The following is a 15,904-nucleotide window of genomic DNA, read 5'->3' as shown; positions in this document are numbered from 1 at the left end:
TTCTGTTTGTGCTCTCTTCATTCCTTCCCTCTCTGGATGGAGAGAGAGAGAGAGAGAGAGAGACCAGGTAGATACAACATTTCCTAAAAAGGTACCTGGAATAATCCATCTAAGAATTACAGAAACTGAAAGTGAGGTAGGGAAATGCATTAGATTATCTTTTGTTTTAGTTTGTGAATTTTCCCTTTGCTAAAAGGTAGTTTTATTCCTATTTTGTAACTGTGAAGCGAAGTCCAGAGGGAAGTCCTCTTTGTTTTAAATCTTTGTATTACCCCATAAAGTTATCTTCCATCCTGATTTTGCAGGTGTGATTTTTACTTTAGTATAAAAAAGTTCTTCTTTTAAGAATCTGATTAATTTTTGTGCCCTAAAAATGGAGGGTCTGTCTGTACTTACATCAAAGGCAATTGATTGGTATATTATTCTCAAGCCTCCCCAGGAAAGCGGGTAAAGAGGCTTGGAGGAATATTTTGGGGGAATAGGGACTCCAAGTGACCCTTTCCTGAATTTTTGTGTAAATCACTTGGTGGTGGCAGCAACACTGTCCAAAGACAACGAAAGGAATTTGTGCCTTGGGGAAGTTTTTAACCTGAGCTGGTAGAATATAATAGGGGGGTCTTGCATGCGGGTCCCCACATCTGTACCTCAGAGTTGGGAGGGAACCCTGACAAACACTATATTGTCTTTCTCTTCTTGCCTTTGACCCCATATTTCTGGTTCAACCTTTTGACTTTATCTCTGTGATGGGGCTTAAATTTCCCACCCCCATCACTTGTGAGGCCAGGAGAGGGACCCAATTAGTCATGCTCTGGCCCTAGAGGAGTGAGTGACTAATTGAAAAGACCCTCCAGAGAAGACTGGTGTCTCTGATGCAGAGAAGCCCTAGACTAGGGCTTAACTGGCACACCACAAGGGATTTATAGTGAAGTCTGGGAAGGGTGGAAGGGCTGTAAACTTGAAGACATGTTTGCATCTTTATTTTTGGACTTGTTGGTGTTATCCCAGAAAGGATTTAGGCTTTTATAGATGTAGGCTGAGACAGCCATTGCAGATTAAGGAAGTGATCACTAGAGAGGGGTGCAGTGGCAAAGATCTATGTAATGCTGCATTTAGTTGCAAAGGGGCACCCTAGAGCCGAAGAGAAGAACTACATAGTAGCAAATTTAGTTTGTAGGTCCTTTCAGTGTCCTTGGATGCTGTTGACTATATGATGATAGTCGTCTATGTTTTCATTTATTTGTGCTCACAGGTCTCCAATACTTTTTCTGGTCTAGAAACTTTTATTCTTGCTCACCTAACTGTAAAAGCAGCTGAGTAGAACTTCTTCAAGTTCATACAAGTCTTAAAAGCTAAACAGAGAAGCTTTCAGAGAAGAGAAATTTATCAAGATTTGGACCAAATGTCGTCTTACAGTAAATTGAAATACAATCTTAATTTCAGTTTACTGTACTTCTATAGAGAGATCCTTCACCCACCACTAAAATAGAGGAAGGTAACAGCTGGTTCATAATACACAGGTTTAAACAATAGTTAAATAGTTAAATGTGAAATACACATTACCTAACACTGAACCAAACTCTGTGCTCTTTCACTGAGCAAAGCTGCCATTGACATCAGTTGGAAGTTTGATCAATTAAGGACCACAGAATTTGGCTTACCATAGTGAGTCATTGGTTTAGTACTGTTAGCGTGACACTAAATAATTTCTTGCAATATTATGGATTTTTCTGTGACTCTACCTAGCCTTATTTTAGTTTCAGTGCTAACAGGATCACAGCTTGAGAAGTCAAAAACTACCTTATAGGTGACTTATTTATGGAGTCTGTGCATCTTATGAATTCTGGCTGCTTAGTGAAGTTGTTCTTAGGAAAATTGTTTTATGGGATCCCTTTCCAAAAAGACAAGGTGGGTGAGGTAATATCTTTTATTGGACCAACTTCTGTTGGTGAGAGAGACAAGTTTTTGAGCCACACAGAGCTCTTCTCTAATATCCTGGGGCCAACACCGCTACAATTACACTGCATATTGGAAATCACTGGCTTTTAAAATTGAGCATGGATGTACACCAAACTCATGCAGACAACACATTTTCTGTCTAGGCAGCAGATGGCAGTATTCTACCTCATTCAGAGCTTGATCTCTTCTAAGATATAACTCCCTTTTGGAGGCAATGGGAGTAATGCCTGTGTACAAAATAAAGGATTGAGGCCTAAGTGGACCATTTGCTTTAGTATGTGCTTCCGAAGGCTCTCACTGTATATCTAGTCTTTTCCATTGTCATCTAATTTCAGTATCAAGTATAGTTTTGGTGGGGTTTTTTTCTAGTTTGTTTTTACTGCTGCCTGTTGAGTAACAATGAGTGTCCCCGAAAAGGGACAAAATGGATACATACAGGATCTCTTCTTTACAATTTCTTGGTTTCTATGAACAATTAATTATTTCAATTTTTTAAAATTTATTGACCATTAGTCTTGAGTTGAATCTCCATAGTAAGGATCATCAGAATTTTGTGCAGTATAAAGAATTTTACTCTTTGAGGGGGAAACCATTTTATATGGTTACTTGTCCAGAATTTTAAAAGAATATGCCATTGATAGACGTTGTCACTGTGGGGTACAGTTTAAATCCAAAGTAAGGTGTTTCTTTTCCTTTGTTAAATTCACATGGCTCAAATTATTCCCTTACGTAAATTAGCCTATTGATTCTAAAATCCTATAGTCAATACTCAGTATTGACTTGAGTAGGTTTGGGTTAATGCCAGTAAGGCCACAATTTTGCTCTATAAGAATATTATACACAAAGGTTATTAAGAGTTATTTATGTGGCAAAGTCAAGCATGTGATGGTTAGGAAAGGAAAGATTTGCAGGTGCCAGTGCAATCTTAATTTTTCCCCTTTGTGCATCCACTGTGTTAACTGACAGAGGCAGGGGTCTGTGGAAACAATAGTATATGATCATTTAATTAAAGACAGAATCACATCGTATATGCACAAGAGGCAGAATAATATGCACAAGGGGCAGTGGCAGGGGCCACTGTACTTTTGGCCTTTCCTAAATCCTGGCTGCTTGACTTTGCAGCCCAAACAACTTTTTTGAACAGTTTTTTGTTTTTATCATTTTCCAAGAGTTGCTAACAGATTTTTTTTTTCCTTTCAGCTTTTTTTCTTTCATGTGCAACTGGAACAACTTCTACCCATAAATCATGAGCAGGGTTTGAGCTCTGACCCTTCAGCAAGTACTCCGTGAGCTATGCGGCTAACATTAGCTGGCAACAGAAGACTAATTACCCAAAGTGGAGTTGGGTTGCTAGTGGTGGAGCAGCCCTATGTCTCCCTGTTCCTCCTCCTGTCCCCCTGCTGCTCTAGCAGTTTCCTGGTGTTCCCAGTGTCGTTATCTTGTAATAGCATGAGTTTGGTCTGAGTGTTGAGCAACTTTGGCAGGCTGCCAAGGCTTTCCTGAGGCACACAGGTGAGAAGGAAATTATTTTAATATTTTGGCCAAATCTGTTCGGAATTTCATGGCACAAAGACAGATTTCCGCCCCCCCCCAGCTAAATATCAAAGGCTGTCTGTAAACAATTATGGTGAGAGAGCCTCATAAAGAAAAAATCACAGGAATCCTTTACAACAGAAAGTGTTAAGCAACTTACATTTAGGAGTCATTGCCATTCACCCTATCATAAATACTCGAATGACTTTTTTAAAACTTAGCATTTTTTCTTTCCTGAAGTTTTGGGAATGCCAAACTTTCCTGAAGTTTTGGGAATGCCAACACAACAATATAGCTAATGTATGAGTTCCAGACTGCTCTAGTTTCACTGACTAAACCACATGAAGCACTGCAAGTCAACAGTGCAAACATAAATGTGACTTAAAAGGCAAAATTCCCAGTGACACTGATGGGAATTGCATCTGATTAGACAATAGGACTGGTTCTTTCTTAAACTTTTTAAGGTGGTGGTAGTAAATGGGCGAAGAATTTTAAAATTACATTATGATGGTATTTTTTTAAAGAAGATGAATGCAATCCCTTGTGCAGAATTGCTTTGTAAAGGGGAAAAACTGTTATTGGAAATACCTTCTTTTCTCTAATTATAGTACTTTAATTACCCTAAATTGAAAAAGATAAGCAGTTAGTCATAATGAGCTCTGTAAGAGGAAAGGAGATGTTGAGGCGATCGGAAAGAAATTGTCTGGTACCACTCAATAGGACCCTTTCAGCTAACTATTTTAGAGTTGTGACAATTCACCAAAATATCAGAACTATAAATAGGAATATTATTAATAGAGCATTACATAGCAAGGAGAGTAAAACAACACATTGTGAATGCAGTAGCACTGTTATACTGGTATATAAATTGTCCATGCAACTCCCACTGTTCTCTGGAGAGTTTTGTGCGCTTGTTCAGCTTTATTTGTATCTGGCCTATTCAGACAAGAGTATTTCACAGAATTGGTGCTTCTATACTTGATTTTTGTATCCTGAAGTTGGTTGGGAAAGTAATTGATATTCATGTACGTCTGAAAAGATGAAACTATCTTTAAGCACATCTGTGATAGAACTAAGACTTGTTTCGTTAATAAACTTTTGCTACAGTGTAATATACACGTTACCTTGCACTTTGACCACAATAGGCATAAATTATTTTTCTCTAGGCCTACTTTTTTGAATATTTTTATTCCAAAAAGCATTGAATTGTAGCTGGTGCTCTGACTCCCTTTTGTTAATAAACTTAGATAACGGGGACGTACAGTAGGGGAAAATAGCTGTAGAAATTCTAACTTTTAGGGGGGAAATTTTTAAACATGACTTGTGTAACAAGAGTAACATACATGTGCAGACCTTCCCAAAGCTCCCTTCCTCAAATGATGGGCTTGTTCCCAGTGATGAAATCAGTAGTTCTGTTTTCTTCAATAGGAACAGACTTTCTGTCTCTTCTGATCAGGACTTACAATTGAGGGGAACTGTCTTCAGTGTGATCATGCATTGGATGTAGGTGCATGTTAAAACCAATGTTTGCCATGTGTACATGCTCCACTTAGGAAACAGCAGTATAAAGCCATCGCTTGAACTAGCCAGCAGCTGGCCTAAATGCCCACCTTGTTGCATCAAACAAACAAAAAATCACTCTTCCTGGTTTTGTTCCCTCATAGTTTTTTTCCCCTTTTTCAGTGCATTCCATTTTATAACATTTCACAATTGCCTTACTTATACATGTGTCTGATCATACATCCCTTGCTATCAGTGGCTAAGACCTCACTCTTGTTTCCACTACAAAATGAAATGCTTTTTACTTTTAACATCTAAGGAGTGGAGAGATGTAGCTATTAGAAAATAGAGATCTGCTCACTTGTCAAGTTTAAAACAAGTAGTTTGCAATGGGAAAGTGCTGAGGCAGTGGTAGTAGACATTTTCTTCAGCTGAGAAAACCTGTGTCTAATCTCACACAGTGCTTTCTGTCACTGCTTATATTTAAATTGCCATAGGATAAAAATGATAAACATACTGTGCAACTTTTTATTAGTATGCTTACTGCTCTTGGGTCTAAATGAGGAGAGATGCAAGTATTGTAAGAGATCAGTGAGGGAATTGTATTCTGCGTAAGAGACTAAAGCATTGGCCAGTCTATTCTCCTGATTTAGAGCCAAAGTTTGCTTCTGCCAGAACACTGAGAGCAGGGATTCTGGCAGATGAATTCTCTGATAGAAATAGTCTCCTAGCAAAGACAGGCTTCCATGGTGTAGATCTAGTGGATATGTAGTGAGGATCACTTTGGTGATGCTCAAGAACCTGTTCCTGCTCATTGGAATTTTACCTCTGCCTTTAATAGAATCAGGATTTGGCTGGATAGCAGCAGGGTATACAATAGCATAGTACATGCTGTTCATGGCAGCCTGAACAGGCGGAGACATTTTCCAAAGAGCCCAGCTCCTATTTAGTAGCCTAAATAACATCTGCCTTTCAGAAGAGCTTCCACAGAGGGAAAACTGAGAGTTGGGAGCTGAGCACTTCTGAAAGTCTATTACTTAGGTGATTCAATACAAGCTGAGCTGTTAGTGCCAGATTTCTCAAGTGACTTGAGATGGGGGATGGACATGTACACCCTGTGCAACAAATGTACTTGCTTAGGAACTATACTTAATAAATGGAGCACCTGAATGATTGAAACAGGGCCTAATGTTGTAGCTATCCCTCAGGCCTTGCAGGTAGCTGAGCACTAATAAGAGTTTCTGCCTTGTCCCACTTAAAAATTCTCACTTCCCTGCATGGAACCTGGCAGGATCTACCCCTTAATCATGAAAATACTAAATAACACTGAAGTATGATTAATGGGAGTTTCTCAGGCATAATGTTTTCTCCCAGCCATACACACAAAAATAAATGTCCTATTTCTACATTGTAACATTAATCATGTTCAACTGATATTTTTCTTAAAATTAAGATGCACTTGCTTTTGAATTTTCTGTAAAAGCTTCACCTTTTATTGGTGGACTATTTTAAGTCAAAGTTAAACTGGGGCTTGCTTCTGCCTTGTTTTTGTTTTATAGGTATCCTCTTTGCTTTTATTTCTTCTCTCCCTTTCACTTGGTAAACAAATTTCTCAAATTTGACTTAAATTTTCTTCATTGACCAATAACTGGTAAGTGAGAGGGTCTGTCTGTTCTTTAGACCTGAAACTTTGGTTATTAATTTCATGTCTGTTTCAGTTGTCTATTTCTGTTAAGTACTGCCAGGTAGTCTCACCATGAAAGTAACTAAAGTTGCTGTCCTATCAGAAACCAGTTTTCCTCTGTCCTCATACTTTTACCAGAATAAAAATTTAAGTATTAAAATGTCATAGATCAGTATGTAGAAAGAAGCATAGTACTAAAGCTGATACAGTTCTAACCTTGTCATGTGTAAAGATCAAATTTTAAAAATATTCAGCTAATTATTTTCACTACTTAGTGTACCAAATACAGTTCTTATCACTTGGATATGAAATATGGTATGTTTAGGGGAAGCCCCTATTTTCATTTTCCTCTTGCTTAAGGAGAAGGTACTGCTGCGTAAGCTTTGTAGAGAGGGTGTTTCTGCTCGAGGTGCAGTACCTCCAGTCCTATCTCTTTCAGTCACATCCGTTCCTCAACAGCTGCGGGATGTTTCAGCTCAAAAGGGCTCATGTGCAAGCGCTCGAGTTGCAGAACCTGCTCCTTGAGGATACAGGAGAGATATAAAAATCGTCAGACGGAGTTACAGCCGAAGTATCGACAGTAAGAGGGCGCATCTAGCTTCCTCCTTGAGGAAAAGCAGCATGTATTTCGGTCGTTGGGAGCTGCTGGAAAGCGATCCTGTTCACCGTCCTCCTTGCTGCAGCAATTTGATGCGGTGTTTTTCAACGTGACGGCCCCAGGGCGCCCTGCAAGGGCGAGCAGGGGCGATTTGGGCTGCGGGGGGGTGGGCAGGGCAACATCTGCGTCTCCCACAGTCCTTTCCCCAGGCCGTTCAACAACCATTTTGCAGTCACCCAACGGCTGATTCGGTTGCTCTGCCAGGCTCGGGCTGGCTGCAGAGCAGCGCTCGGGGCTGCCCCCGCGACAGGCGTGAGGCAAGGGCAGGGTGGCTGAGGGCTACGGCGCAGTTCGACGCCCCCAGGAGCAGTAAGTAGCCTGGCGGGGAAGGGGCACCCGAAACCAATGCTGAGGCGAGCCCTCAGAGCGGGGCGGTCTCCGGGCTGCAGCGGGCGGCTGCCGAGCTCTCCCGAAGCCGGCCCCGGGAGCGGGAAGGAGAGAGAAGGGGGGGGGGCAGGTGGCCCGCTCCCAGGCGGCGCTGGGAGAGCCCGGGCGCTGCGGGACTGGAGCGGGGTCAGGGAGGGCTCCGGCGCGGGGAGGAGAGAGGCGGGGGGAGGGAGGGATCCAGGCGGGAGGCGGAGCGGCAGGAGGACGCAGCGCTGGGAGCCGGGCACTCGGGAAGCGGAGGCGGATTAAAATGGCCACCGGCAGCTCCGGGGAGCGGCCGCGGCGGCTCCTGGCGCGTCCACTCGGCCCGGCCCGCTCCTGATGGGGGAGAGAGGCCAGCAAGGCGTAGAAGAAGCGGCAGCAGCGGCGGCGGAGCGCGGGGCCCGCCGGGCCGCAGCGGGGGAGCCGGCCAGGGAATTTTCTGCGGGAGCCGCAGCCTCGGTTATTTAAAATAATAACAGCCCCCCTCACCCTCCTCGGAGCTCGGCCCCCCCACGCGGTGAGTGCCGCCGGCCGCTTCATGTGCCGCCGGCCCGGCCCCCCCCCGCGGGCGGCGGCGGCGGCTGGCTGCGCTTTGTCGGTCTCGGTAGCCCCCCGCCTCCCCTGCCGGCCCTCCCCATAGGCCGCGGCGGCTCCGCGTCCTGGTTCCCAGGGATGCTGCGTCGGGAGCTGCCACCATCCGTCCGCGCCCTGCAGCCGCCCGGGCTGGGGAAGGGGGCCGCAGGGATACCCGGGGAAGGGGCAGCTGGCCACCCTGGAGAGCGGGGCCTGGCTCGTGGGGCGAACCTGGCGTGTCCTGCCCAGGGAAGGGCAGGTAAAGCCTGGCTCCGCTGGCGGGGAGAGACCTGGGAGGGCCGGCAGAGCCGCGGCCCTGCAGCGATTTCGTTAACCCTCTGCCTGCTGCCCTTTGTTGTTCCCCGGCGTGGTTGTGCCGCCCGGTAGAGCCCAGGGGTAGCGGTGCCTCGCGGCCCGTTCTCCCCTCCCGCGCAGCCTAACGGGCAGTACCTTTGTATGTGGTCTGTGGGAAACGGCGTGGACTTTGTTGGGTGTCACAGGCGTGTTTGGCTCGCGGGGTGCTCCTGGCGTGGTTGCCCTGGAAGGGGAGGAGGGAGTGGAACCTGGATTAAAAGCAAGGAGGAGTTGTATGCACGTCCCCACAGGGAGGTGAGAGAAGAGTCGTTTGGAGGGGGTTCATTTATGGGGGGTCGTTATCCAGAGTTCCAGTTCTAGGATAAATTACAGATGTCTGGCTTCTTCCAGAGGAACTTTACTTCTAGGCCACAATCCTGTAAACTCAACTGCCGAGGTTGACCCTTGCACCTGCCTAGAGCCCTGCTGGCTTCAGAGTCGATGTTGAGTCTTCACATATAGGTCGACTTGAAGGATTAGGACAGGACCTTTTGCAGGCTTGATGGCTGCACGGGAGTGTTGGATATGTCCATGTGGGGAACATCCTAAAAAAAGCAGAAATAAAGCAGTGCAAAGAAGGAAAAAATCTTCCTTTTGCTCTGTAGGTTTCACAACTCCATCTAGGTGAAATGTTTCATTGAAGAGTGTGGTGGTCAAAGACTTTAACTTAGGCGTTACATAATGTTTTTGTCTTTGGGTTCCAAATTGTGTCCTTTTAACTTTTTTTTTTGCATGTACATTGAAGCAAGTGGGACTTAAACATGTCTAAATGTGTTGCTGAATAAGGGCCTAAATGTTGCCTTTACTTGTTTTAATTAATATTTGTAAAACAATGGATAAAATTGATAGAATATTCAGGCACGTTTTTCTTCAGGTGGTTGGATAAATATTTTTAAGCTTAATACATGGAAGACCCTGGGAGCCTTAGCAGACACATGAGTGTAAATAGTAAAAGATTATTGTGTAATGACTTTTTTTTGTTTTAGTTTTGCTTTTTATCTGTTTAAAAACATAAGACCATTGTTAAGTGTTTTACGTCAGGCATCATTTACAAATATCTCATTTTATTTAAGCTCTTCAATAGACAAAGGTAATGTACACTAAGCATAGGAGGTAAAAAATCCAGAATGGTGGCATAAATACTGTAAATGAACCAAACCCACTTGCAGTGTGTGTAGGACTAGTCTAACTAGATTGTATAGGAAGAATAGTTTCAAATAAGCATTTCTATCTCCTGTGGTTAGAAGCCTTCAAAACATAATTATGGGGAGCCCTGAGTAAAAACAAACCAAACTAGTAATAATAAAGTTATATGTAACTTTCTTCACTTTCAGCTTTACTGTATTATTAAACACCCATCCTTAGAATCTTTCAGTCTAGGAGAACCACATAATCAAGTATTAAATTGTGACAGATGTGGCTATGTTGCATCCTTCAGTGACAATATCCTCAAGTCCTCCTAAATCTAATGCAGTGTATATCATTTACTAAACAAGGCCATGTGGTGGTTTCATGTTCTTCCTCAGAATGTGTAGGTGTACACACAAAGACAAAACAAATGTGTGTTTTCATTAAAGTTAGAAAGCAGGGCTATGTCATTGAGCAGACAGCAATATTGAGACTCCATTTGTATACACAGCTAAAGTTCACAGTATTATATTGAGTATATGTCTCAGTTAAGACGATTATTACTTTTTAAAATTCCTAGCATAAATCACAAAAATTGAGTCATAATTCCAGAGCCTTCTGTCTTCCTTCTGTTTTCCACCTATTGGTCTGCCAAGCATCAGGCCTCCTCTACAGAGAAGATGTAGTAAGTGTGTCCACCATAGGAAATACACAGTCAGCAAGAAGAATAGCATCTTATCTAGTATTCTTCAGAGGTTGTTTATGTCCCCTAAAAACTCTTAACACTTGATGCAGTGTAGTCAGGGAAGCACTTGTTCCATTTCCCAACATATAATAAATATCTTGATTGTTTCTCAGGCTCACCTGAATAATTCACGTCTGGAGATTCAAAAAGGGACTGCTGATTAACACACTTGCAGTCACCTTTTAGCCCTCAGTTTTCATGAACAGCAAAAAACCCAGAGTCCAGACTACCGGATATCAGAAAAATGATGTACTTCTGGAATCAAGAATCTATTTTTTTTTTAAGTTAACGGAACTTTTGGATTCCAATATGTTGGGTACTCTAATATACTGTTTTAGACTATGCATTAAGAACAGGCTAACTTTGTCAATGTTTTTGTTTTTAAATCATGTTGCATGTTATTGAACAAATGTTGATGCAATGATATAAGTCAATACTACTTTGTAATTTTACTAAACGATTTAATACTAGCTGGTGTAGACTGACAAATCTTACAAGATATAAAGATCCTTTAGGATTGCTAATATTTAATATATCAAGATGTGTTGACAGATCATCATTAGTTGGTCCATGCTGTTTTTCAGTCATTAGTTTTAGCATTGAAATGTTGATTTGTGGTTGTCTTTTTTTTCTTCTTTTTTTTATTTAATCTTAAGATTTGCTTAAAATTCAATTGTATCTAACTAGAAGTGGTTGGTGAGCTAAGTAGCCTTCAGTTCAGGTTTGTCTGATTTTGTTTGATAGCTGGGTAAATACAGGACAGGTTAGGACTTTCTTGGTGTAAACTTAAGTTCATGGAAATGCCACTTTACACTTGGTTGTATGGGTGAATAAAAAAGTTGTAGGAAAATAAGATTTTAATGGTTTCAGGGTATAAGATAAAAATTAAATCTTACAAATCTTGCGTGGGGGGGTTACAATTTCAGTTATTTTAACATTAGCATAGGCTAAGGCAGAGATGGGGAGATGTTTTGGCTTTATCTGACTCTCCTTGAAGTCAATAGGGGTCTTTACTGTTGACTTCAACTGGAGTTTGGTGAGGCTTCTACTCTAAGTCTACTCATGACAAGCTTTTCTTTTTACATGGTGGTGCTTCAATTTTTATTTGTTTTAGAGTGGTCCATTGAGGCCCAGTGAGCATCGGGTTATCTCCTTGTGCTAAGTGCTGTATATTCATTCTAAACTTAGTGAATCAGATGTGCTTTGGATTTTGGATTTATAGTATGCACAGGCTTCTAACTGCTAAAATGGGCACCCTTTTTATTATACTTGAGTTCTGCAGTTTTTTTGCATTTTGGAAGACTCATCCTCTTCCTAAAATAACCTTGCCCAGGCTTGTAAACATTTGTGGAAAAAGACATGGCCAATGCCATTCAACTGACGATATGCATTATAGACTCTGTCTTTGGCTGTGGGCAGCTCTTCTGAAGCATTAGGTATTGGTACTGCTGGAGACAGGATGTTTGATTAAATAGGAATCTTGTGCATACATGTTGGGCACAGAGAAAAATCCCCACAATTTATTTCTCTCCCTGACCTCTTTATTTTGTAGTTGTGTTTAGAAGCCAGTTAGCTATGGCTGATGGTTTTTCATTGAGTTGACCTGAATTTTATTTCTTGTATGTATGTGTTTTTAAAGATAAGTCATGGCATTCAGTCAGGCTTCTGCGGACCAACTATGCAGGGAAGCAGCACTGAAGAAGGAGGCAGTAGCAGGTGTTCTGTCTGGTGCTACTGGCTGCTGCTGGAGTGAACCTCCAGGCACTGGGTAGAGATTTTTAAATATTTGTAAATTATTTTTATTGGTTTCTATTGCAAAATAAAGGACACTTTGTTTTAAACAATGTTGTCTTTGACTCTTGGCACCTCTTGCTATAAGCATGTGACTCTTCCCTCTTTTTCCATGACCAGACAGTGATTATTTTCAAATGGTTTACTATGACAAACAGGCCCTAGTTATAATTTACCAAAATATTTTATAATCACACTTGCCTGGGAGATACTTAAAACTGTAGGAAAATCTATCAGTATGCTATGTCAGAACAGCTTTTTAGCAGCCCCTTAAAACTGAGCTACTGTAATCATTTCAAAACCTACAGTTTGAAAAATGTGATCAGATCTTTCACTTCTGTATTGTAAAATACATTACTAGATAGTATAATTCTTCACAAATTTTCATTTTCAGTATCTTTAAGGTAGACGTCTTCGAAGCATATACCTTTTATGTGTTTTTTAAAAAAAAGACAACAGACCATTCCAAATAATTGTTGTCTTCAACTAGTCTCTGTAGATGTTTACATCATAAGAATCTATAATAGTGGTGGGAGTTGGGGATGTGTTTTTGTTTTACAGTAAGTGATCACTACTTGTATCTTCAGCAATTCACTGCTGAGATGCCAGGAATGTATTGAGTTGCATGCTAGAAAGCACAAACTGTTCGGCAATAAGAGATACAGCACTTAATGATTTCCAGACAATCTTCAAGAAATTTTTTAAAGTTTAAAAGTACCTGTCTTTCATGACTCCGGAGCTAAAAACCCTAAAATAACGTTTAGTGTTTTTTAAAAAATGTTTGGGGGTTTTGCAGTATTAGTCTTCAATTATAAACACTTGTGAGCAAGGAAATTCATCGTTTTGGTTACCCAAGCAGTCATAACTATCCCGTAGCAAGGGTCAAAGAACCAGAAGAGACTCAGATCATTTTATCAAGAAACTCAAAATTCTTCAGCCATGTAAAGTGCTAGTGTAGACAAGCCCTTGGATAAGTTTGCCCAAAAGTGAAATGCCGCCACCTCTGCAGTGCAATATAGCACAGTATTACATATTCAGCAGTTTATTGAAGATGACCATATTGAATTGGAATTACATGAGTAATATTTAGATAGGGAGTTTGTAGTTACCTAAATTGGAATTTTCCGGGATGCTTGGATTAATTTATGCTTCCAGAAAGCACAGTGGATTTTCAATAACCGAAAGTAGTCAGGACTTAGTTTTTGCACATTATCTGAAAGGTGTCATGTCCAGCAATTCAATTCCTTCAGACTCCATATTGAGGCATTATATTAATGTTGTCTTGGCATAACTATTGCCATATGCTCTCCGTGCCATATACTGAATCATTAATACTATTTACTGCAGCAGTTTGCTTCCCTTGGAGGCTTTGCACCGTAATACTGACCACTTCATACTCTGCTTAGTTTGAGCTAGGATAAAATTGTAAGATGTGATATAGATGAAGTCTTAAATGTACTCGTATGTTAACCAGTTTGATGGTTGTGCACAAAAATTCTTTGATGTATTTGAACCATTGCAGTGTAAAAAGTGGTGCTCTTTTTGGTTTCCTGTTATCTGTGAGGTTGTCTACTCTAGTGGGTGACCTATGTTGGATGGAAATAGGGGAAAACCACATGAAAAATAAGGGACAATACTTGAATTTAAAGGGCATTTTAGAGAAACATAATTTCACTTAGCTTATTGTGCATTCTTCTCTCAAGTGTACAATCTATTGCCTTCAAGTGTGTAATACAATTATCATAAGGTTCAATTTAACATTTAAAGTAGTGCATATTAGTTTTAAAACATTTAATACATCTTAAAATAAGGGATGGGTGATCACACTAAGGGATCCTTCTCTAAGGGAGAAATCAATGAAATAAAGACTCGTCTTAAAAAAGGGGACGAGTGGTCAAAGTAAGTGTGTGGAATAAGTTCTGATGAAAAGCATGGAACCTGGTTAAACATTTGAAAATATCTTGGCAGGTATTGGCAAGAAACTTCTTCACAGGCTATTGATACTGAAGTTGGAAAGTTGTATTTGGGAGAAAAATACTGAATTCTCTGTGAGGCTTGGAAAATGTGTGTTGGAGGTGATTTTTGTGCTCTTGACCTTGAGAATATCTGCTTTGCTAGCAACCCATATGTTGTGTGCAATTAATAGCTTTCACATGGTAGGCATCCCCTTGTTCATCTGCTGTGTTTAAGATAATTGCTATATACAGGTTTGAACTGTCCTCCCTACTGAATAGTTAAGACAACGCATACTCATAACGTCTATAGGATCAGCTGATAACTGATTAGAAATGTTACTTGAGTTTTATTGATACTCTGGGTTTATGCGAATAGATAATATGTGCATAGATTTTTCTTTATGAAGTCTGTTTACTGAGTAATCTCCGTTGTGGAAAGGTAGAGTTGGTAGAGAGTGCCTCAACACGTTTGCCACAATATGCCTAAACACATTTGACTTAGATGTTGCATCTATTAAATGCAAAAATAGCATTACATTAAAGTTAATGTTGCAAGATCAATATTATGATGATTTCATAATCAAAATAAATCCAAAAATTAAGGTGGTTCCAGCAATGTGAATTTGGCCACTTTGCATATGCTGCATATCTTGCATTATGGATTCATGCAGAGGACTAAAAGAGGAACAGAAAAATGCCATTTAAAAAAATTAATTTGGCTGAACAGTGTTGGCTGATGAACCTCAGTAAGTGGAATTTTCTGACTCCTAAATATTTTATTTCAATCCTCTATATTGCTTTGTTGCTGGTCTTTTTGTATCTAATTTGATTGGTAGTTTTTTTTTTTAAATGGAAAAATAGTAAGGAAGAAATTTGTAATGAGTGCATTATGGATAGGCAATGCTTTTTATATATTTAAATTCTTACCTGTAAGAATCTTAGGGAGGTGTGGGTTTTAACTAACCCTGAATTTAAAAAGTAGCTTGAGGGGATTTTCTAAAACCAATTCTCCCCAGATCATCCTAACTACTGAGGGGGGTATTCCACCTTTCTGTCTGTGCTTTTTTTTGAGGCTGGTCTTTGCCATAAACTCCAGTACCTTGTGCTGCACCTATCTTTGCTTAGTGGGGCTGTGAAATTGACATAATTTTTGATAATTTTTCTGATAACCATGGGGTTCTGCATAACACCAGCAAACCTTGTTGACTTTTCTTTACCACCTTAACAAAGCTGTGAGCAGTAGCAATGGCACTAGAGCCGTCTGTCTGCATACTTAAGAAAACAGTACTCATTTCACTTTTGGAAAATGAAATTTGCTATGGTGAGGGCTAGAACCTTCTTCTTTTTTTTTTTTAAGTTAAAGCTGAAACTCTGCCAAAAAAAATAAAATAAAAAGGTTTAGACCACCACACTCTCTTAGGAAAGACTCTTCATTGGTGAACAAATCTCTTCCTCCCCCTTTCCGTGCCGCCTTCATTATGAGCATGTGAGGGGAGTTATAGTAGAAACAGTTCTACACCCTTTACTGTAGCACACACAACTAACACCTACTGTACTTTTTGAACCAGTGGTACATAGATTCATAGATTAACTGATCTTTAAATATTCATGGTAAATAGGCCCAATGACCTGTGATGGGATGTTAGATGGGGTGGGAT

At 40.7% G+C, this 15,904-nt stretch overlaps 1 protein-coding gene across 1 annotated transcript in view; it reads left to right on the top strand.

Moving 5' to 3' along the window:
* The first annotated feature begins 7,957 nt into the window (after window positions 1-7,957).
* The window catches only part of WDFY3 (WD repeat and FYVE domain containing 3), a 261,096-nt gene continuing 253,149 nt past the window's right edge, over window positions 7,958-15,904 (top strand). Inside the window, exon 1 of the mRNA XM_084627016.1 lies at window positions 7,958-8,217. The gene's annotated coding sequence lies outside the window, so the exon portion shown is untranslated. The remainder of the gene's footprint in view (window positions 8,218-15,904) is intronic.

This window comes from Lepidochelys olivacea (genome assembly GCF_965140295.1).
Source record: "Lepidochelys olivacea isolate rLepOli2 genome assembly, chromosome: 4".
In the NCBI taxonomy this organism is placed as follows: domain Eukaryota; kingdom Metazoa; phylum Chordata; order Testudines; family Cheloniidae; genus Lepidochelys; species Lepidochelys olivacea.
The sequence above is the reverse complement of the archived record's forward strand: the minus strand, read 5'-3'. Positions and strand labels throughout refer to the sequence as shown.